The sequence below is a fragment of the Pelobates fuscus genome, chromosome 2, assembly GCF_036172605.1.
Source record: "Pelobates fuscus isolate aPelFus1 chromosome 2, aPelFus1.pri, whole genome shotgun sequence".
NCBI lineage: Eukaryota > Metazoa > Chordata > Amphibia > Anura > Pelobatidae > Pelobates > Pelobates fuscus.
The window spans coordinates 358,873,756-358,894,191 of NC_086318.1; the positions used below are offsets into that span (position 1 = coordinate 358,873,756).

The 20,436-nt window shown below is 36.5% G+C and overlaps 20 non-coding genes across 20 annotated transcripts; all 20 read right to left on the bottom strand.

The window, feature by feature from the left end:
• Window positions 1-258: 258 nt before the first annotated feature.
• TRNAL-UAA (transfer RNA leucine (anticodon UAA)) lies at window positions 259-341 on the bottom strand. The gene has a single exon. It is a non-coding gene; the product is annotated as a tRNA-Leu (tRNA).
• Window positions 342-1,291: 950 nt separating this feature from the next.
• On the bottom strand, window positions 1,292-1,374 carry TRNAL-UAA (transfer RNA leucine (anticodon UAA)). The gene has a single exon. It is a non-coding gene; the product is annotated as a tRNA-Leu (tRNA).
• Window positions 1,375-2,324: 950 nt separating this feature from the next.
• On the bottom strand, window positions 2,325-2,407 carry TRNAL-UAA (transfer RNA leucine (anticodon UAA)). Its single transcript has one exon. It is a non-coding gene; the product is annotated as a tRNA-Leu (tRNA).
• A 950-nt stretch (window positions 2,408-3,357) lies between these two features.
• Window positions 3,358-3,440, bottom strand: TRNAL-UAA (transfer RNA leucine (anticodon UAA)). Its single transcript has one exon. It is a non-coding gene; the product is annotated as a tRNA-Leu (tRNA).
• A 950-nt stretch (window positions 3,441-4,390) lies between these two features.
• TRNAL-UAA (transfer RNA leucine (anticodon UAA)) lies at window positions 4,391-4,473 on the bottom strand. The gene has a single exon. It is a non-coding gene; the product is annotated as a tRNA-Leu (tRNA).
• Window positions 4,474-5,423: 950 nt separating this feature from the next.
• On the bottom strand, window positions 5,424-5,506 carry TRNAL-UAA (transfer RNA leucine (anticodon UAA)). Its single transcript has one exon. It is a non-coding gene; the product is annotated as a tRNA-Leu (tRNA).
• A 950-nt stretch (window positions 5,507-6,456) lies between these two features.
• On the bottom strand, window positions 6,457-6,539 carry TRNAL-UAA (transfer RNA leucine (anticodon UAA)). The gene has a single exon. It is a non-coding gene; the product is annotated as a tRNA-Leu (tRNA).
• Window positions 6,540-7,492: 953 nt separating this feature from the next.
• Window positions 7,493-7,575, bottom strand: TRNAL-UAA (transfer RNA leucine (anticodon UAA)). Its single transcript has one exon. It is a non-coding gene; the product is annotated as a tRNA-Leu (tRNA).
• Window positions 7,576-8,524: 949 nt separating this feature from the next.
• Window positions 8,525-8,607, bottom strand: TRNAL-UAA (transfer RNA leucine (anticodon UAA)). Its single transcript has one exon. It is a non-coding gene; the product is annotated as a tRNA-Leu (tRNA).
• Window positions 8,608-9,557: 950 nt separating this feature from the next.
• Window positions 9,558-9,640, bottom strand: TRNAL-UAA (transfer RNA leucine (anticodon UAA)). Its single transcript has one exon. It is a non-coding gene; the product is annotated as a tRNA-Leu (tRNA).
• A 950-nt stretch (window positions 9,641-10,590) lies between these two features.
• Window positions 10,591-10,673, bottom strand: TRNAL-UAA (transfer RNA leucine (anticodon UAA)). The gene has a single exon. It is a non-coding gene; the product is annotated as a tRNA-Leu (tRNA).
• A 950-nt stretch (window positions 10,674-11,623) lies between these two features.
• TRNAL-UAA (transfer RNA leucine (anticodon UAA)) lies at window positions 11,624-11,706 on the bottom strand. Its single transcript has one exon. It is a non-coding gene; the product is annotated as a tRNA-Leu (tRNA).
• Window positions 11,707-12,656: 950 nt separating this feature from the next.
• On the bottom strand, window positions 12,657-12,739 carry TRNAL-UAA (transfer RNA leucine (anticodon UAA)). The gene has a single exon. It is a non-coding gene; the product is annotated as a tRNA-Leu (tRNA).
• Window positions 12,740-13,689: 950 nt separating this feature from the next.
• Window positions 13,690-13,772, bottom strand: TRNAL-UAA (transfer RNA leucine (anticodon UAA)). The gene has a single exon. It is a non-coding gene; the product is annotated as a tRNA-Leu (tRNA).
• A 950-nt stretch (window positions 13,773-14,722) lies between these two features.
• On the bottom strand, window positions 14,723-14,805 carry TRNAL-UAA (transfer RNA leucine (anticodon UAA)). The gene has a single exon. It is a non-coding gene; the product is annotated as a tRNA-Leu (tRNA).
• A 950-nt stretch (window positions 14,806-15,755) lies between these two features.
• On the bottom strand, window positions 15,756-15,838 carry TRNAL-UAA (transfer RNA leucine (anticodon UAA)). The gene has a single exon. It is a non-coding gene; the product is annotated as a tRNA-Leu (tRNA).
• A 950-nt stretch (window positions 15,839-16,788) lies between these two features.
• TRNAL-UAA (transfer RNA leucine (anticodon UAA)) lies at window positions 16,789-16,871 on the bottom strand. Its single transcript has one exon. It is a non-coding gene; the product is annotated as a tRNA-Leu (tRNA).
• Window positions 16,872-17,821: 950 nt separating this feature from the next.
• TRNAL-UAA (transfer RNA leucine (anticodon UAA)) lies at window positions 17,822-17,904 on the bottom strand. Its single transcript has one exon. It is a non-coding gene; the product is annotated as a tRNA-Leu (tRNA).
• Window positions 17,905-18,854: 950 nt separating this feature from the next.
• Window positions 18,855-18,937, bottom strand: TRNAL-UAA (transfer RNA leucine (anticodon UAA)). The gene has a single exon. It is a non-coding gene; the product is annotated as a tRNA-Leu (tRNA).
• A 1,260-nt stretch (window positions 18,938-20,197) lies between these two features.
• TRNAL-UAA (transfer RNA leucine (anticodon UAA)) lies at window positions 20,198-20,280 on the bottom strand. The gene has a single exon. It is a non-coding gene; the product is annotated as a tRNA-Leu (tRNA).
• Between the last annotated feature and the right edge of the window lie 156 nt (window positions 20,281-20,436).

Sequence of the window (20,436 nt, forward strand, 5' to 3'; positions counted from 1 at the left end):
CTTTTTGGGTATGGATTTTGGCATGAAATAAAAGATAAAAGAGAAATTGCATAGGAAAGTTGATATTTCTGTATGATCTCAGAAATTTTACAGAAGCCTTTTTGGTTCGATTTAGACAAATAGTTGCAGCAAATATCCTTTGTAGTTTGATTTCTGAATTTGAAACGAGTTGAGTAGAATCCAAATAACGAAAATTTTCCAAGGGATCAATAATATTTGGGATTGTTAAAACCATTAGTGTCACTTGAACACATCGTGTACCAGGAGTGGGGTTTGAACCCACGCGGACATTAGTCCATTGGATCTTAAGTCCAACGCCTTAACCACTCGGCCATCCTGGTGCTACACTTTTAAATGTTCACGGTGGATGGGGAGGGGGAGTCAGGATTCAGACTCTTTATCATGGATCTATTTTCTAAGACAGTTAATGTTTCTCTTTATAGTGCAAAACATGACTAGTTCAAGAAATAAAATTAAATGGGAGCTGTCACTTCTCCTAAATTGATGCATTTAAATGAGGCATTGAAAATCACCACTAACTTGTGTTAACCGTTTTTCATGAAATGCTCTGTTTTCTTTTAAGTGCATAATAAAGAGTTAGCAAATGACATCATAATCTACTTCAGACTAGGCAAAGCCAGGGATAGCATTGCTAATGTAGAGAAGAAAGCGAAACAGTGTTTCATCAATCCACTTCTCTGTATGTTCAGTCTATGCTGAATGCCAGGAGGAAAGGATTCCATTTTGGAAGGGAGCATTGATGGAGGTACCTGGTTACGGGACAAAGAGTTATGGATTTCTTCATTTACTTTTCTTTTTCATGCCTTACAAATAGATGTTTGTCAAATCTAGGGATAAGTAGTAAAGAAATTAGTGAAAATCCTAAAAATTGCCAGTTTCCCTTTAGATTTGGTGTGAATATCTAGCAGGGCATTTAAAATTTCAATTCTTTAGCATTACAGACCTGTCTCTTACTCTGTTGAATTCAGAGTAATATGATGCTGTCAAGCAAAGTGGTGCACTTAGCATGTCTCTTTTTGGGTATGGATTTTGGCATGAAATAAAAGATAAAAGAGAAATTGCATAGGAAAGTTGATATTTCTGTATGATCTCAGAAATTTTACAGAAGCCTTTTTGGTTCGATTTAGACAAATAGTTGCAGCAAATATCCTTTGTAGTTTGATTTCTGAATTTGAAACGGGTTGAGTAGAATACGAATAACGAAAATTTTCCAAGGGATCAATAATATTTGGGATTGTTAAAACCATTAGTGTCACTTGAACACATCGTGTACCAGGAGTGGGGTTTGAACCCACGCAGACATTCGTCCATTGGATCTTAAGTCCAACGCCTTAACCACTCGGCCATCCTGGTGCTACACTTTTAAATGTTCACGGTGGATGGGGAGGGGGAGTCAGGATTCAGACTCTTTATCATGGATCTATTTTCTAAGACAGTTAATGTTTCTCTTTATAGAGCAAAACATGACTAGTTCAAGAAATAAAATTAAAGGGGAGCTGTCACTTCTCCTAAATTGATGCATTTAAATGAGGCATTGAAAATCACCACTAACTTGTGTTAACCGTTTTTCATGAAATGCTCTGTTTTCTTTTAAGTGCATAATAAAGAGTTAGCAAATGACATCATAATCTACTTCAGACTAGGCAAAGCCAGGGATAGCATTGCTAATGTAGAGAAGAAAGCGAAACAGTGTTTCATCAATCCACTTCTCTGTATGTTCAGTCTATGCTGAATGCCAGGAGGAAAGGATTCCATTTTGGAAGGGAGCATTGATGGAGGTACCTGGTTACGGGACAAAGAGTTATGGATTTCTTCATTTACTTTTCTTTTTCATGCCTTACAAATAGATGTTTGTCAAATCTAGGGATAAGTAGTAAAGAAATTAGTGAAAATCCTAAAAATTGCCAGTTTCCCTTTAGATTTGGTGTGAATATCTAGCAGGGCATTTAAAATTTCAATTCTTTAGCATTACAGACCTGTCTCTTACTCTGTTGAATTCAGAGTAATATGATGCTGTCAAGCAAAGTGGTGCACTTAGCATGTCTCTTTTTGGGTATGGATTTTGGCATGAAATAAAAGATAAAAGAGAAATTGCATAGGAAAGTTGATATTTCTGTATGATCTCAGAAATTTTACAGAAGCCTTTTTGGTTCGATTTAGACAAATAGTTGCAGCAAATATCCTTTGTAGTTTGATTTCTGAATTTGAAACGGGTTGAGTAGAATCCGAATAACGAAAATTTTCCAAGGGATCAATAATATTTGGGATTGTTAAAACCATTAGTGTCACTTGAACACATCGTGTACCAGGAGTGGGGTTTGAACCCACGCGGACATTCGTCCATTGGATCTTAAGTCCAACGCCTTAACCACTCGGCCATCCTGGTGCTACACTTTTAAATGTTCACGGTGGATGGGGAGGGGGAGTCAGGATTCAGACTCTTTATCATGGATCTATTTTCTAAGACAGTTAATGTTTCTCTTTATAGAGCAAAACATGACTAGTTCAAGAAATAAAATTAAAGGGGAGCTGTCACTTCTCCTAAATTGATGCATTTAAATGAGGCATTGAAAATCACCACTAACTTGTGTTAACCGTTTTTCATGAAATGCTCTGTTTTCTTTTAAGTGCATAATAAAGAGTTAGCAAATGACATCATAATCTACTTCAGACTAGGCAAAGCCAGGGATAGCATTGCTAATGTAGAGAAGAAAGCGAAACAGTGTTTCATCAATCCACTTCTCTGTATGTTCAGTCTATGCTGAATGCCAGGAGGAAAGGATTCCATTTTGGAAGGGAGCATTGATGGAGGTACCTGGTTACGGGACAAAGAGTTATGGATTTCTTCATTTACTTTTCTTTTTCATGCCTTACAAATAGATGTTTGTCAAATCTAGGGATAAGTAGTAAAGAAATTAGTGAAAATCCTAAAAATTGCCAGTTTCCCTTTAGATTTGGTGTGAATATCTAGCAGGGCATTTAAAATTTCAATTCTTTAGCATTACAGACCTGTCTCTTACTCTGTTGAATTCAGAGTAATATGATGCTGTCAAGCAAAGTGGTGCACTTAGCATGTCTCTTTTTGGGTATGGATTTTGGCATGAAATAAAAGATAAAAGAGAAATTGCATAGGAAAGTTGATATTTCTGTATGATCTCAGAAATTTTACAGAAGCCTTTTTGGTTCGATTTAGACAAATAGTTGCAGCAAATATCCTTTGTAGTTTGATTTCTGAATTTGAAACGGGTTGAGTAGAATCCGAATAACGAAAATTTTCCAAGGGATCAATAATATTTGGGATTGTTAAAACCATTAGTGTCACTTGAACACATCGTGTACCAGGAGTGGGGTTTGAACCCACGCGGACATTCGTCCATTGGATCTTAAGTCCAACGCCTTAACCACTCGGCCATCCTGGTGCTACACTTTTAAATGTTCACGGTGGATGGGGAGGGGGAGTCAGGATTCAGACTCTTTATCATGGATCTATTTTCTAAGACAGTTAATGTTTCTCTTTATAGTGCAAAACATGACTAGTTCAAGAAATAAAATTAAAGGGGAGCTGTCACTTCTCCTAAATTGATGCATTTAAATGAGGCATTGAAAATCACCACTAACTTGTGTTAACCGTTTTTCATGAAATGCTCTGTTTTCTTTTAAGTGCATAATAAAGAGTTAGCAAATGACATCATAATCTACTTCAGACAAGGCAAAGCCAGGGATAGCATTGCTAATGTAGAGAAGAAAGCGAAACAGTGTTTCATCAATCCACTTCTCTGTATGTTCAGTCTATGCTGAATGCCAGGAGGAAAGGATTCCATTTTGGAAGGGAGCATTGATGGAGGAACCTGGTTACGGGACAAAGAGTTATGGATTTCTTCATTTACTTTTCTTTTTCATGCCATACAAATAGATGTTTGTCAAATCTAGGGATAAGTAGTAAAGAAATTAGTGAAAATCCTAAAAATTGCCAGTTTCCCTTTAGATTTGGTGTGAATATCTAGCAGGGCATTTAAAATTTCAATTCTTTAGCATTACAGACCTGTCTCTTACTGTGTTGAATTCAGAGTAATATGATGCTGTCAAGCAAAGTGGTGCACTTAGCATGTCTCTTTTTGGGTATGGATTTTGGCATGAAATAAAAGATAAAAGAGAAATTGCATAGGAAAGTTGATATTTCTGTATGATCTCAGAAATTTTACAGAAGCCTTTTTGGTTCGATTTAGACAAATAGTTGCAGCAAATATCCTTTGTAGTTTGATTTCTGAATTTGAAACGGGTTGAGTAGAATCCGAATAACGAAAATTTTCCAAGGGATCAATAATATTTGGGATTGTTAAAACCATTAGTGTCACTTGAACACATCGTGTACCAGGAGTGGGGTTTGAACCCACGCGGACATTCGTCCATTGGATCTTAAGTCCAGCGCCTTAACCACTCGGCCATCCTGGTGCTACACTTTTAAATGTTCACGGTGGATGGGGAGGGGGAGTCAGGATTCAGACTCTTTATCATGGATCTATTTTCTAAGACAGTTAATGTTTCTCTTTATAGAGCAAAACATGACTAGTTCAAGAAATAAAATTAAAGGGGAGCTGTCACTTCTCCTAAATTGATGCATTTAAATGAGGCATTGAAAATCACCACTAACTTGTGTTAACCGTTTTTCATGAAATGCTCTGTTTTCTTTTAAGTGCATAATAAAGAGTTAGCAAATGACATCATAATCTACTTCAGACTAGGCAAAGCCAGGGATAGCATTGCTAATGTAGAGAAGAAAGCGAAACAGTGTTTCATCAATCCACTTCTCTGTATGTTCAGTCTATGCTGAATGCCAGGAGGAAAGGATTCCATTTTGGAAGGGAGCATTGATGGAGGTACCTGGTTACGGGACAAAGAGTTATGGATTTCTTCATTTACTTTTCTTTTTCATGCCTTACAAATAGATGTTTGTCAAATCTAGGGATAAGTAGTAAAGAAATTAGTGAAAATCCTAAAAATTGCCAGTTTCCCTTTAGATTTGGTGTGAATATCTAGCAGGGCATTTAAAATTTCAATTCTTTAGCATTACAGATCTGTCTCTTACTGTGTTGAATTCAGAGGAATATGATGCTGTCAAGCAAAGTGGTGCACTTAGCATGTCTCTTTTTGGGAATGGATTTTGGCATGAAATAAAAGATAAAAGAGAAATTGCATAGGAAAGTTGATATTTCTGTATGATCTCAGAAATTTTACAGAAGCCTTTTTGGTTCGATTTAGACAAATAGTTGCAGCAAATATCCTTTGTAGTTTGATTTCTGAATTTGAAACGGGTTGAGTAGAATCCGAATAACGAAAATTTTCCAAGGGATCAATAATATTTGGGATTGTTAAAACCATTAGTGTCACTTGAACACATCATGTACCAGGAGTGGGGTTTGAACCCACGCGGACATTCGTCCATTGGATCTTAAGTCCAACGCCTTAACCACTCGGCCATCCTGGTGCTACACTTTTAAATGTTCACGGTGGATGGGGAGGGGGAGTCAGGATTCAGACTCTTTATCATGGATCTATTTTCTAAGACAGTTAATGTTTCTCTTTATAGTGCAAAACATGACTAGTTCAAGAAATAAAATTAAAGGGGAGCTGTCACTTCTCCTAAATTGATGCATTTAAATGAGGCATTGAAAATCACCACTAACTTGTGTTAACCGTTTTTCATGAAATGCTCTGTTTTCTTTTAAGTGCATAATAAAGAGTTAGCAAATGACATCATAATCTACTTCAGACAAGGCAAAGCCAGGGATAGCATTGCTAATGTAGAGAAGAAAGCGAAACAGTGTTTCATCAATCCACTTCTCTGTATGTTCAGTCTATGCTGAATGCCAGGAGGAAAGGATTCCATTTTGGAAGGGAGCATTGATGGAGGAACCTGGTTGCGGGACAAAGAGTTATGGATTTCTTCATTTACTTTTCTTTTTCATGCCATACAAATAGATGTTTGTCAAATCTAGGGATAAGTAGTAAAGAAATTAGTGAAAATCCTAAAAATTGCCAGTTTCCCTTTAGATTTGGTGTGAATATCTAGCAGGGCATTTAAAATTTCAATTCTTTAGCATTACAGACCTGTCTCTTACTGTGTTGAATTCAGAGTAATATGATGCTGTCAAGCAAAGTGGTGCACTTAGCATGTCTCTTTTTGGGTATGGATTTTGGCATGAAATAAAAGATAAAAGAGAAATTGCATAGGAAAGTTGATATTTCTGTATGATCTCAGAAATTTTACAGAAGCCTTTTTGGTTCGATTTAGACAAATAGTTGCAGCAAATATCCTTTGTAGTTTGATTTCTGAATTTGAAACGGGTTGAGTAGAATCCGAATAACGAAAATTTTCCAAGGGATCAATAATATTTGGGATTGTTAAAACCATTAGTGTCACTTGAACACATCGTGTACCAGGAGTGGGGTTTGAACCCACGCGGACATTCGTCCATTGGATCTTAAGTCCAACGCCTTAACCACTCGGCCATCCTGGTGCTACACTTTTAAAAGTTCACGGTGGATGGGGAGGGGGAGTCAGGATTCAGACTCTTTATCATGGATCTATTTTCTAAGACAGTTAATGTTTCTCTTTATAGAGCAAAACATGACTAGTTCAAGAAATAAAATTAAAGGGGAGCTGTCACTTCTCCTAAATTGATGCATTTAAATGAGGCATTGAAAATCACCACTAACTTGTGTTAACCGTTTTTCATGAAATGCTCTGTTTTCTTTTAAGTGCATAATAAAGAGTTAGCAAATTACATCATAATCTACTTCAGACTAGGCAAAGCCAGGGATAGCATTGCTAATGTAGAGAAGAAAGCGAAACAGTGTTTCATCAATCCACTTCTCTGTATGTTCAGTCTATGCTGAATGCCAGGAGGAAAGGATTCCATTTTGGAAGGGAGCATTGATGGAGGTACCTGGTTACGGGACAAAGAGTTATGGATTTCTTCATTTACTTTTCTTTTTCATGCCTTACAAATAGATGTTTGTCAAATCTAGGGATAAGTAGTAAAGAAATTAGTGAAAATCCTAAAAATTGCCAGTTTCCCTTTAGATTTGGTGTGAATATCTAGCAGGGCATTTAAAATTTCAATTCTTTAGCATTACAGATCTGTCTCTTACTGTGTTGAATTCAGAGTAATATGATGCTGTCAAGCAAAGTGGTGCACTTAGCATGTCTCTTTTTGGGTATGGATTTTGGCATGAAATAAAAGATAAAAGAGAAATTGCATAGGAAAGTTGATATTTCTGTATGATCTCAGAAATTTTACAGAAGCCTTTTTGGTTCGATTTAGACAAATAGTTGCAGCAAATATCCTTTGTAGTTTGATTTCTGAATTTGAAACGGGTTGAATAGAATCCGAATAACGAAAATTTTATAATTTTATATCAATAATATTTGGGATTGTTAAAACCATTAGTGTCACTTGAACACATCGTGTACCAGGAGTGGGGTTTGAACCCACGCGGACATTCGTCCATTGGATCTTAAGTCCAACGCCTTAACCACTCGGCCATCCTGGTGCTACACTTTTAAATGTTCACGGTGGATGGGGAGGGGGAGTCAGGATTCAGACTCTATATCATGGATCTATTTTCTAAGACAGTTAATGTTTCTCTTTATAGAGCAAAACATGACTAGTTCAAGAAATAAAATTAAAGGGGAGCTGTCACTTCTCCTAAATTGATGCATTTAAATGAGGCATTGAAAATCACCACTAACTTGTGTTAACCGTTTTTCATGAAATGCTCTGTTTTCTTTTAAGTGCATAATAAAGAGTTAGGAAATTACATCATAATCTACTTCAGACTAGGCAAAGCCAGGGATAGCATTGCTAATGTAGAGAAGAAAGCGAAACAGTGTTTCATCAATCCACTTCTCTGTATGTTCAGTCTATGCTGAATGCCAGGAGGAAAGGATTCCATTTTGGAAGGGAGCATTGATGGAGGTACCTGGTTACGGGACAAAGAGTTATGGATTTCTTCATTTACTTTTCTTTTTCATGCCTTACAAATAGATGTTTGTCAAATCTAGGGATAAGTAGTAAAGAAATTAGTGAAAATCCTAAAAATTGCCAGTTTCCCTTTAGATTTGGTGTGAATATCTAGCAGGGCATTTAAAATTTCAATTCTTTAGCATTACAGACCTGTCTCTTACTGTGTTGAATTCAGAGTAATATGATGCTGTCAAGCAAAGTGGTGCACTTAGCATGTCTCTTTTTGGGTATGGATTTTGGCATGAAATAAAAGATAAAAGAGAAATTGCATAGGAAAGTTGATATTTCTGTATGATCTCAGAAATTTTACAGAAGCCTTTTTGGTTCGATTTAGACAAATAGTTGCAGCAAATATCTTTTGTAGTTTGTTTCTGAATTTGAAACGGTTTGAATAGAATCCGAATAACGAAAATTTTCCAAGGGATCAATAATATTTGGGATTGTTAAAACCATTAGTGTCACTTGAACACATCGTGTACCAGGAGTGGGGTTTGAACCCACGCGGACATTCGTCCATTGGATCTTAAGTCCAACGCCTTAACCACTCGGCCATCCTGGTGCTACACTTTTAAATGTTCACGGTGGATGGGGAGGGGGAGTCAGGATTCAGACTCTATATCATGGATCTATTTTCTAAGACAGTTAATGTTTCTCTTTATAGTGCAAAACATGACTAGTTCAAGAAATAAAATTAAAGGGGAGCTGTCACTTCTCCTAAATTGATGCATTTAAATGAGGCATTGAAAATCACCACTAACTTGTGTTAACCGTTTTTCATGAAATGCTCTGTTTTCTTTTAAGTGCATAATAAAGAGTTAGGAAATTACATCATAATCTACTTCAGACAAGGCAAAGCCAGGGATAGCATTGCTAATGTAGAGAAGAAAGCGAAACAGTGTTTCATCAATCCACTTCTCTGTATGTTCAGTCTATGCTGAATGCCAGGAGGAAAGGATTCCATTTTGGAAGGGAGCATTGATGGAGGTACCTGGTTACGGGACAAAGAGTTATGGATTTCTTAATTTACTTTTCTTTTTCATGCCTTACAAATAGATGTTTGTCAAATCTAGGGATAAGTAGTAAAGAAATTAGTGAAAATCCTAAAAATTGCCAGTTTCCCTTTAGATTTGGTGTGAATATTTAGCAGGGCATTTAAAATTTCAATTCTTTAGCATTACAGACCTGTCTCTTACTGTGTTGAATTCAGAGTAATATGATGCTGTCAAGCAAAGTGGTGCACTTAGCATGTCTCTTTTTGGGTATGGATTTTGGCATGAAATAAAAGATAAAAGAGAAATTGCATAGGAAATTTGATATTTCTGTATGATCTCAGAAATTTTGCAGAAGCCTTTTTGGTTCGATTTAGACAAATAGTTGCAGCAAATATCTTTTGTAGTTTGATTTCTGAATTTGAAACGGGTTGAGTAGAATCCGAATAACGAAAATTTTCCAAGGGATCAATAATATTTGGGATTGTTAAAACCATTAGTGTCACTTGAACACATCGTGTACCAGGAGTGGGGTTTGAACCCACGCAGACATTCGTCCATTGGATCTTAAGTCCAACGCCTTAACCACTCGGCCATCCTGGTGCTACACTTTTAAATGTTCACGGTGGATGGGGAGGGGGAGTCAGGATTCAGACTCTTTATCATGGATCTATTTTCTAAGACAGTTAATGTTTCTCTTTATAGAGCAAAACATGACTAGTTCAAGAAATAAAATTAAAGGGGAGCTGTCACTTCTCCTAAATTGATGCATTTAAATGAGGCATTGAAAATCACCACTAACTTGTGTTAACCGTTTTTCATGAAATGCTCTGTTTTCTTTTAAGTGCATAATAAAGAGTTAGCAAATGACATCATAATCTACTTCAGACTAGGCAAAGCCAGGGATAGCATTGCTAATGTAGAGAAGAAAGCGAAACAGTGTTTCATCAATCCACTACTCTGTATGTTCAGTCTATGCTGAATGCCAGGAGGAAAGGATTCCATTTTGGAAGGGAGCATTGATGGAGGTACCTGGTTACGGGACAAAGAGTTATGGATTTCTTCATTTACTTTTCTTTTTCATGCCTTACAAATAGATGTTTGTCAAATCTAGGGATAAGTAGTAAAGAAATTAGTGAAAATCCTAAAAATTGCCAGTTTCCCTTTAGATTTGGTGTGAATATCTAGCAGGGCATTTAAAATTTCAATTCTTTAGCATTACAGACCTGTCTCTTACTCTGTTGAATTCAGAGTAATATGATGCTGTCAAGCAAAGTGGTGCACTTAGCATGTCTCTTTTTGGGTATGGATTTTGGCATGAAATAAAAGATAAAAGAGAAATTGCATAGGAAAGTTGATATTTCTGTATGATCTCAGAAATTTTACAGAAGCCTTTTTGGTTCGATTTAGACAAATAGTTGCAGCAAATATCCTTTGTAGTTTGATTTCTGAATTTGAAACGGGTTGAGTAGAATCCGAATAACGAAAATTTTCCAAGGGATCAATAATATTTGGGATTGTTAAAACCATTAGTGTCACTTGAACACATCGTGTACCAGGAGTGGGGTTTGAACCCACGCGGACATTAGTCCATTAGATCTTAAGTCCAACGCCTTAACCACTCGGCCATCCTGGTGCTACACTTTTAAATGTTCACGGTGGATGGGGAGGGGGAGTCAGGATTCAGACTCTTTATCATGGATCTATTTTCTAAGACAGTTAATGTTTCTCTTTATAGTGCAAAACATGACTAGTTCAAGAAATAAAATTAAATGGGAGCTGTCACTTCTCCTAAATTGATGCATTTAAATGAGGCATTGAAAATCACCACTAACTTGTGTTAACCGTTTTTCATGAAATGCTCTGTTTTCTTTTAAGTGCATAATAAAGAGTTAGCAAATGACATCATAATCTACTTCAGACTAGGCAAAGCCAGGGATAGCATTGCTAATGTAGAGAAGAAAGCGAAACAGTGTTTCATCAATCCACTTCTCTGTATGTTCAGTCTATGCTGAATGCCAGGAGGAAAGGATTCCATTTTGGAAGGGAGCATTGATGGAGGTACCTGGTTACGGGACAAAGAGTTATGGATTTCTTCATTTACTTTTCTTTTTCATGCCTTACAAATAGATGTTTGTCAAATCTAGGGATAAGTAGTAAAGAAATTAGTGAAAATCCTAAAAATTGCCAGTTTCCCTTTAGATTTGGTGTGAATATCTAGCAGGGCATTTAAAATTTCAATTCTTTAGCATTACAGACCTGTCTCTTACTGTGTTGAATTCAGAGTAATATGATGCTGTCAAGCAAAGTGGTGCACTTAGCATGTCTCTTTTTGGGTATGGATTTTGGCATGAAATAAAAGATAAAAGAGAAATTGCATAGGAAAGTTGATATTTCTGTATGATCTCAGAAATTTTACAGAAGCCTTTTTGGTTCGATTTAGACAAATAGTTGCAGCAAATATCCTTTGTAGTTTGATTTCTGAATTTAAAACGGGTTGAGTAGAATACGAATAACGAAAATTTTCCAAGGGATCAATAATATTTGGGATTGTTAAAACCATTAGTGTCACTTGAACACATCGTGTACCAGGAGTGGGGTTTGAACCCACGCGGACATTCGTCCATTGGATCTTAAGTCCAACTCCTTAACCACTCGGCCATCCTGGTGCTACACTTTTAAATGTTCACGGTGGATGGGGAGGGGGAGTCAGGATTCAGACTCTTTATCATGGATCTATTTTCTAAGACAGTTAATGTTTCTCTTTATAGAGCAAAACATGACTAGTTCAAGAAATAAAATTAAATGGGAGCTGTCACTTCTCCTAAATTGATGCATTTAAATGAGGCATTGAAAATCACCACTAACTTGTGTTAACCGTTTTTCATGAAATGCTCTGTTTTCTTTTAAGTGCATAATAAAGAGTTAGGAAATTACATCATAATCTACTTCAGACTAGGCAAAGCCAGGGATAGCATTGCTAATGTAGAGAAGAAAGCGAAACAGTGTTTCATCAATCCACTTCTCTGTATGTTCAGTCTATGCTGAATACCAGGAGGAAAGGATTCCATTTTGGAAGGGAGCATTGATGGAGGTACCTGGTTACGGGACAAAGAGTTATGGATTTCTTCATTTACTTTTCTTTTTCATGCCTTACAAATAGATGTTTGTCAAATCTAGGGATAAGTAGTAAAGAAATTAGTGAAAATCCTAAAAATTGCCAGTTTCCCTTTAGATTTGGTGTGAATATCTAGCAGGGCATTTAAAATTTCAATTCTTTAGCATTACAGACCTGTCTCTTACTCTGTTGAATTCAGAGTAATATGATGCTGTCAAGCAAAGTGGTGCACTTAGCATGTCTCTTTTTGGGTATGGATTTTGGCATGAAATAAAAGATAAAAGAGAAATTGCATAGGAAAGTTGATATTTCTGTATGATCTCAGAAATTTTACAGAAGCCTTTTTGGTTCGATTTAGACAAATAGTTGCAGCAAATATCCTTTGTAGTTTGATTTCTGAATTTGAAACGGGTTGAGTAGAATCCGAATAACGAAAATTTTCCAAGGGATCAATAATATTTGGGATTGTTAAAAACATTAGTGTCACTTGAACACATCGTGTACCAGGAGTGGGGTTTGAACCCACGCGGACATTAGTCCATTAGATCTTAAGTCCAACGCCTTAACCACTCGGCCATCCTGGTGCTACACTTTTAAATGTTCACGGTGGATGGGGAGGGGGAGTCAGGATTCAGACTCTTTATCATGGATCTATTTTCTAAGACAGTTAATGTTTCTCTTTATAGTGCAAAACATGACTAGTTCAAGAAATAAAATTAAATGGGAGCTGTCACTTCTCCTAAATTGATGCATTTAAATGAGGCATTGAAAATCACCACTAACTTGTGTTAACCGTTTTTCATGAAATGCTCTGTTTTCTTTTAAGTGCATAATAAAGAGTTAGCAAATGACATCATAATCTACTTCAGACTAGGCAAAGCCAGGGATAGCATTGCTAATGTAGAGAAGAAAGCGAAACAGTGTTTCATCAATCCACTTCTCTGTATGTTCAGTCTATGCTGAATGCCAGGAGGAAAGGATTCCATTTTGGAAGGGAGCATTGATGGAGGTACCTGGTTACGGGACAAAGAGTTATGGATTTCTTCATTTACTTTTCTTTTTCATGCCTTACAAATAGATGTTTGTCAAATCTAGGGATAAGTAGTAAAGAAATTAGTGAAAATCCTAAAAATTGCCAGTTTCCCTTTAGATTTGGTGTGAATATCTAGCAGGGCATTTAAAATTTCAATTCTTTAGCATTACAGACCTGTCTCTTACTGTGTTGAATTCAGAGTAATATGATGCTGTCAAGCAAAGTGGTGCACTTAGCATGTCTCTTTTTGGGTATGGATTTTGGCATGAAATAAAAGATAAAAGAGAAATTGCATAGGAAAGTTGATATTTCTGTATGATCTCAGAAATTTTACAGAAGCCTTTTTGGTTCGATTTAGACAAATAGTTGCAGCAAATATCCTTTGTAGTTTGATTTCTGAATTTAAAACGGGTTGAGTAGAATACGAATAACGAAAATTTTCCAAGGGATCAATAATATTTGGGATTGTTAAAACCATTAGTGTCACTTGAACACATCGTGTACCAGGAGTGGGGTTTGAACCCACGCAGACATTCGTCCATTGGATCTTAAGTCCAACGCCTTAACCACTCGGCCATCCTGGTGCTACACTTTTAAATGTTCACGGTGGATGGGGAGGGGGAGTCAGGATTCAGACTCTTTATCATGGATCTATTTTCTAAGACAGTTAATGTTTCTCTTTATAGAGCAAAACATGACTAGTTCAAGAAATAAAATTAAAGGGGAGCTGTCACTTCTCCTAAATCGATGCATTTAAATGAGGCATTGAAAATCACCACTAACTTGTGTTAACCGTTTTTCATGAAATGCTCTGTTTTCTTTTAAGTGCATAATAAAGAGTTAGCAAATGACATCATAATCTACTTCAGACTAGGCAAAGCCAGGGATAGCATTGCTAATGTAGAGAAGAAAGCGAAACAGTGTTTCATCAATCCACTTCTCTGTATGTTCAGTCTATGCTGAATGCCAGGAGGAAAGGATTCCATTTTGGAAGGGAGCATTGATGGAGGTACCTGGTTACGGGACAAAGAGTTATGGATTTCTTCATTTACTTTTCTTTTTCATGCCTTACAAATAGATGTTTGTCAAATCTAGGGATAAGTAGTAAAGAAATTAGTGAAAATCCTAAAAATTGCCAGTTTCCCTTTAGATTTGGTGTGAATATCTAGCAGGGCATTTAAAATTTCAATTCTTTAGCATTACAGACCTGTCTCTTACTGTGTTGAATTCAGAGTAATATGATGCTGTCAAGCAAAGTGGTGCACTTAGCATGTCTCTTTTTGGGTATGGATTTTGGCATGAAATAAAAGATAAAAGAGAAATTGCATAGGAAAGTTGATATTTCTGTATGATCTCAGAAATTTTACAGAAGCCTTTTTGGTTTGATTTAGACAAATAGTTGCAGCAAATATCCTTTGTAGTTTGATTTCTGAATTTGAAACGGGTTGAGTAGAATCCGAATAACGAAAATTTTCCAAGGGATCAATAATATTTGGGATTGTTAAAACCATTAGTGTCACTTGAACACATCGTGTACCAGGAGTGGGGTTTGAACCCACGCGGACATTAGTCCATTGGATCTTAAGTCCAACTCCTTAACCACTCGGCCATCCTGGTGCTACACTTTTAAATGTTCACGGTGGATGGGGAGGGGGAGTCAGGATTCAGACTCTTTATCATGGATCTATTTTCTAAGACAGTTAATGTTTCTCTTTATAGAGCAAAACATGACTAGTTCAAGAAATAAAATTAAATGGGAGCTGTCACTTCTCCTAAATTGATGCATTTAAATGAGGCATTGAAAATCACCACTAACTTGTGTTAACCGTTTTTCATGAAATGCTCTGTTTTCTTTTAAGTGCATAATAAAGAGTTAGGAAATTACATCATAATCTACTTCAGACTAGGCAAAGCCAGGGATAGCATTGCTAATGTAGAGAAGAAAGCGAAACAGTGTTTCATCAATCCACTTCTCTGTATGTTCAGTCTATGCTGAATACCAGGAGGAAAGGATTCCATTTTGGAAGGGAGCATTGATGGAGGTACCTGGTTACGGGACAAAGAGTTATGGATTTCTTCATTTACTTTTCTTTTTCATGCCTTACAAATAGATGTTTGTCAAATCTAGGGATAAGTAGTAAAGAAATTAGTGAAAATCCTAAAAATTGCCAGTTTCCCTTTAGATTTGGTGTGAATATCTAGCAGGGCATTTAAAATTTCAATTCTTTAGCATTACAGACCTGTCTCTTACTGTGTTGAATTCAGAGTAATATGATGCTGTCAAGCAAAGTGGTGCACTTAGCATGTCTCTTTTTGGGTATGGATTTTGGCATGAAATAAAAGATAAAAGAGAAATTGCATAGGAAAGTTGATATTTCTGTATGATCTCAGAAATTTTACAGAAGCCTTTTTGGTTCGATTTAGACAAATAATTGCAGCAAATATCCTTTGTAGTTTGATTTCTGAATTTGAAACGGGTTGAGTAGAATACGAATAACGAAAATTTTCCAAGGGATCAATAATATTTGGGATTGTTAAAAACATTAGTGTCACTTGAACACATCGTGTACCAGGAGTGGGGTTTGAACCCACGCGGACATTAGTCCATTGGATCTTAAGTCCAACGCCTTAACCACTCGGCCATCCTGGTGCTACACTTTTAAATGTTCACGGTGGATGGGGAGGGGGAGTCAGGATTCAGACTCTTTATCATGGATCTATTTTCTAAGACAGTTAATGTTTCTCTTTATAGAGCAAAACATGACTAGTTCAAGAAATAAAATTAAATGGGAGCTGTCACTTCTCCTAAATTGATGCATTTAAATGAGGCATTGAAAATCACCACTAACTTGTGTTAACCGTTTTTCATGAAATGCTCTGTTTTCTTTTAAGTGCATAATAAAGAGTTAGCAAATGACATCATAATCTACTTCAGACTAGGCAAAGCCAGGGATAGCATTGCTAATGTAGAGAAGAAAGCGAAACAGTGTTTCATCAATCCACTTCTCTGTATGTTCAGTCTATGCTGAATGCCAGGAGGAAAGGATTCCATTTTGGAAGGGAGCATTGATGGAGGTACCTGGTTACGGGACAAAGAGTTATGGATTTCTTCATTTACTTTTCTTTTTCATGCCTTACAAATAGATGTTTGTCAAATCTAGGGATAAGTAGTAAAGAAATTAGTGAAAATCCTAAAAATTGCCAGTTTCCCTTTAGATTTGGTGTGAATATCTAGCAGGGCATTTAAAATTTCAATTCTTTAGCATTACAGACCTGTCTTTTACTGTGTTGAATTCAGAGTAATATGATGCTGTCAAGCAAAGTGGTGCACTTAGCATGTCTCTTTTTGGGTATGGATTTTGGCATGAAATAAAAGATAAAAGAGAAATTGCATAGGAAAGTTGATATTTCTGTATGATCTCAGAAATTTTACAGAAGCCTTTTTGGTTCGATTTAGACAAATAGTTGCAGCAAATATCCTTTGTAGTTTGATTTCTGAATTTGAAACGGGTTGAGTAGAATCCGAATAACGAAAATTTTCCAAGGGATCAATAATATTTGGGATTGTTAAAACCATTAGTGTCACTTGAACACATCGTGTACCAGGAGTGGGGTTTGAACCCACGCGGACATTAGTCCATTGGATCTTAAGTCCAACGCCTTAACCACTCGGCCATCCTGGTGCTACACTTTTAAATGTTCACGGTGGATGGGGAGGGGGAGTCAGGATTCAGACTCTTTATCATGGATCTATTTTCTAAGACAGTTAATGTTTCTCTTTATAGAGCAAAACATGACTAGTTCAAGAAATAAAATTAAAGGGGAGCTGTCACTTCTCCTAAATTGATGCATTTAAATGAGGCATTGAAAATCACCACTAACTTGTGTTAACCGTTTTTCATGAAATGCTCTGTTTTCTTTTAAGTGCATAATAAAGAGTTAGCAAATGACATCATAATCTACTTCAGACTAGGCAAAGCCAGGGATAGCATTGCTAATGTAGAGAAGAAAGCGAAACAGTTTTTCATCAATCCACTTCTCTGTATGTTCAGTCTATGCTGAATGCCAGGAGGAAAGGATTCCATTTTGGAAGGGAGCATTGATGGAGGTACCTGGTTACGGGACAAAGAGTTATGGATTTCTTCATTTACTTTTCTTTTTCATGCCTTACAAATAGATGTTTGTCAAATCTAGGGATAAGTAGTAAAGAAATTAGTGAAAATCCTAAAAATTGCCAGTTTCCCTTTAGATTTGGTGTGAATATCTAGCAGGGCATTTAAAATTTCAATTCTTTAGCATTACAGACCTGTCTCTTACTGTGTTGAATTCAGAGTAATATGATGCTGTCAAGCAAAGTGGTGCACTTAGCATGTCTCTTTTTGGGTATGGATTTTGGCATGAAATAAAAGATAAAAGAGAAATTGCATAGGAAAGTTGATATTTCTGTATGATCTCAGAAATTTTACAGAAGCCTTTTTGGTTCGATTTAGACAAATAGTTGCAGCAAATATCCTTTGTAGTTTGATTTCTGAATTTGAAACGGGTTGAGTAGAATCCGAATAACGAAAATTTTCCAAGGGATCAATAATATTTGGGATTGTTAAAACCATTAGTGTCACTTGAACACATCGTGTACCAGGAGTGGGGTTTGAACCCACGCGGACATTAGTCCATTGGATCTTAAGTCCAACGCCTTAACCACTCGGCCATCCTGGTGCTACACTTTTAAATGTTCACGGTGGATGGGGAGGGGGAGTCAGGATTCAGACTCTTTATCATGGATCTATTTTCTAAGACAGTTAATGTTTCTCTTTATAGAGCAAAACATGACTAGTTCAAGAAATAAAATTAAAGGGGAGCTGTCACTTCTCCTAAATTGATGCATTTAAATGAGGCATTGAAAATCACCACTAACTTGTGTTAACCGTTTTTCATGAAATGCTCTGTTTTCTTTTAAGTGCATAATAAAGAGTTAGCAAATGACATCATAATCTACTTCAGACTAGGCAAAGCCAGGGATAGCATTGCTAATGTAGAGAAGAAAGCGAAACAGTGTTTCATCAATCCACTTCTCTGTATGTTCAGTCTATGCTGAATGCCAGGAGGAAAGGATTCCACTTTGGAAGGGAGCATTGATGGAGGTACCTGGTTACGGGACAAAGAGTTATGGATTTCTTCATTTACTTTTCTTTTTCATGCCTTACAAATAGATGTTTGTCAAATCTAGGGATAAGTAGTAAAGAAATTAGTGAAAATCCTAAAAATTGCCAGTTTCCCTTTAGATTTGGTGTGAATATCTAGCAGGGCATTTAAAATTTCAATTCTTTAGCATTACAGACCTGTCTCTTACTGTGTTGAATTCAGAGTAATATGATGCTGTCAAGCAAAGTGGTGCACTTAGCATGTCTCTTTTTGGGTATGGATTTTGGCATGAAATAAAAGATAAAAGAGAAATTGCATAGGAAAGTTGATATTTCTGTATGATCTCAGAAATTTTACAGAAGCCTTTTTGGTTCGATTTAGACAAATAGTTGCATCAAATATCCTTTGTAGTTTGATTTCTGAATTTGAAACGGGTTGAGTAGAATCCGAATAACGAAAATTTTCCAAGGGATCAATAATATTTGGGATTGTTAAAACCATTAGTGTCACTTGAACACATCGTGTACCAGGAGTGGGGCTTGAACCCACGCGGACATTCGTCCATTGGATCTTAAGTCCAACGCCTTAACCACTCGGCCATCCTGGTGCTACACTTTTAAATGTTCACGGTGGATGGGGAGGGGGAGTCAGGATTCAGACTCTTTATCATGGATCTATTTTCTAAGACAGTTAATGTTTCTCTTTATAGAGCAAAACATGACTAGTTCAAGAAATAAAATTAAAGGGGAGCTGTCACTTCTCCTAAATTGATGCATTTAAATGAGGCATTGAAAATCACCACTAACTTGTGTTAACCGTTTTTCATGAAATGCTCTGTTTTCTTTTAAGTGCATAATAAAGAGTTAGCAAATTACATCATAATCTACTTCAGACTAGGCAAAGCCAGGGATAGCATTGCTAATGTAGAGAAGAAAGCGAAACAGTGTTTCATCAATCCACTTCTCTGTATGTTCAGTCTATGCTGAATGCCAGGAGGACATTAGTCCATTGGATCTTAAGTCCAACGCCTTAACCACTCGGCCATCCTGGTGCTACACTTTTAAATGTTCACGGTGGATGGGGAGGGGGAGTCAGGATTCAGACTCTTTATCATGGATCTATTTTCTAAGACAGTTAATGTTTCTCTTTATAGAGCAAAACATGACTAGTTCAAGAAATAAAATTAAAGGGGAGCTGTCACTTCTCCTAAATTGATGCATTTAAATGAGGCATTGAAAATCACCACTAACTTGTGTTAACCGTTTTTCATGAAATGCTCTGTTTTCTTTTAAGTGCATAATAAAGAGTTAGCAAATTACATCATAATCTACTTCAGACTAGGCAAAGCCAGGGATAGCATTGCTAATGTGGATTTCTTCATTTACTTTTCTTTTTCATGCCTTACAAATAGATGTTTGTCAAATCTAGGGATAAGTAGTAAAGAAATTAGTGAAAATCCTAAAAATTGCCAGTTTCCCTTTAGATTTGGTGTGAATATCTAGCAGGGCATTTAAAATTTCAATTCTTTAGCATTACAGACCTGTCTCTTACTGTGTTGAATTCAGAGTAATATGATGCTGTCAAGCAAAGTGGTGCACTTAGCATGTCTCTTTTTGGGTATGGATTTTGGCATGAAATAAAAGATAAAAGAGAAATTGCATAGGAAAGTTGATATTTCTGTATGATCTCAGAAATTTTACAGAAGCCTTTTTGGTTCGATTTAGACAAATAGTTGCAGCAAATATCCTTTGTAGTTTGATTTCTGAATTTGAAACGGGTTGAGTAGAATCCGAATAACGAAAATTTTCCAAGGGATCAATAATATTTGGGATTGTTAAAACCATTAGTGTCACTTGAACACATCGTGTACCAGGAGTGGGGTTTGAACCCACGCAGACATTAGTCCATTGGATCTTAAGTCCAACGCCTTAACCACTCGGCCATCCTGGTGCTACACTTTTAAATGTTCACGGTGGATGGGGAGGGGGAGTCAGGATTCAGACTCTTTATCATGGATCTATTTTCTAAGACAGTTAATGTTTCTCTTTATAGAGCAAAACATGACTAGTTCAAGAAATAAAATTAAAGGGGAGCTGTCACTTCTCC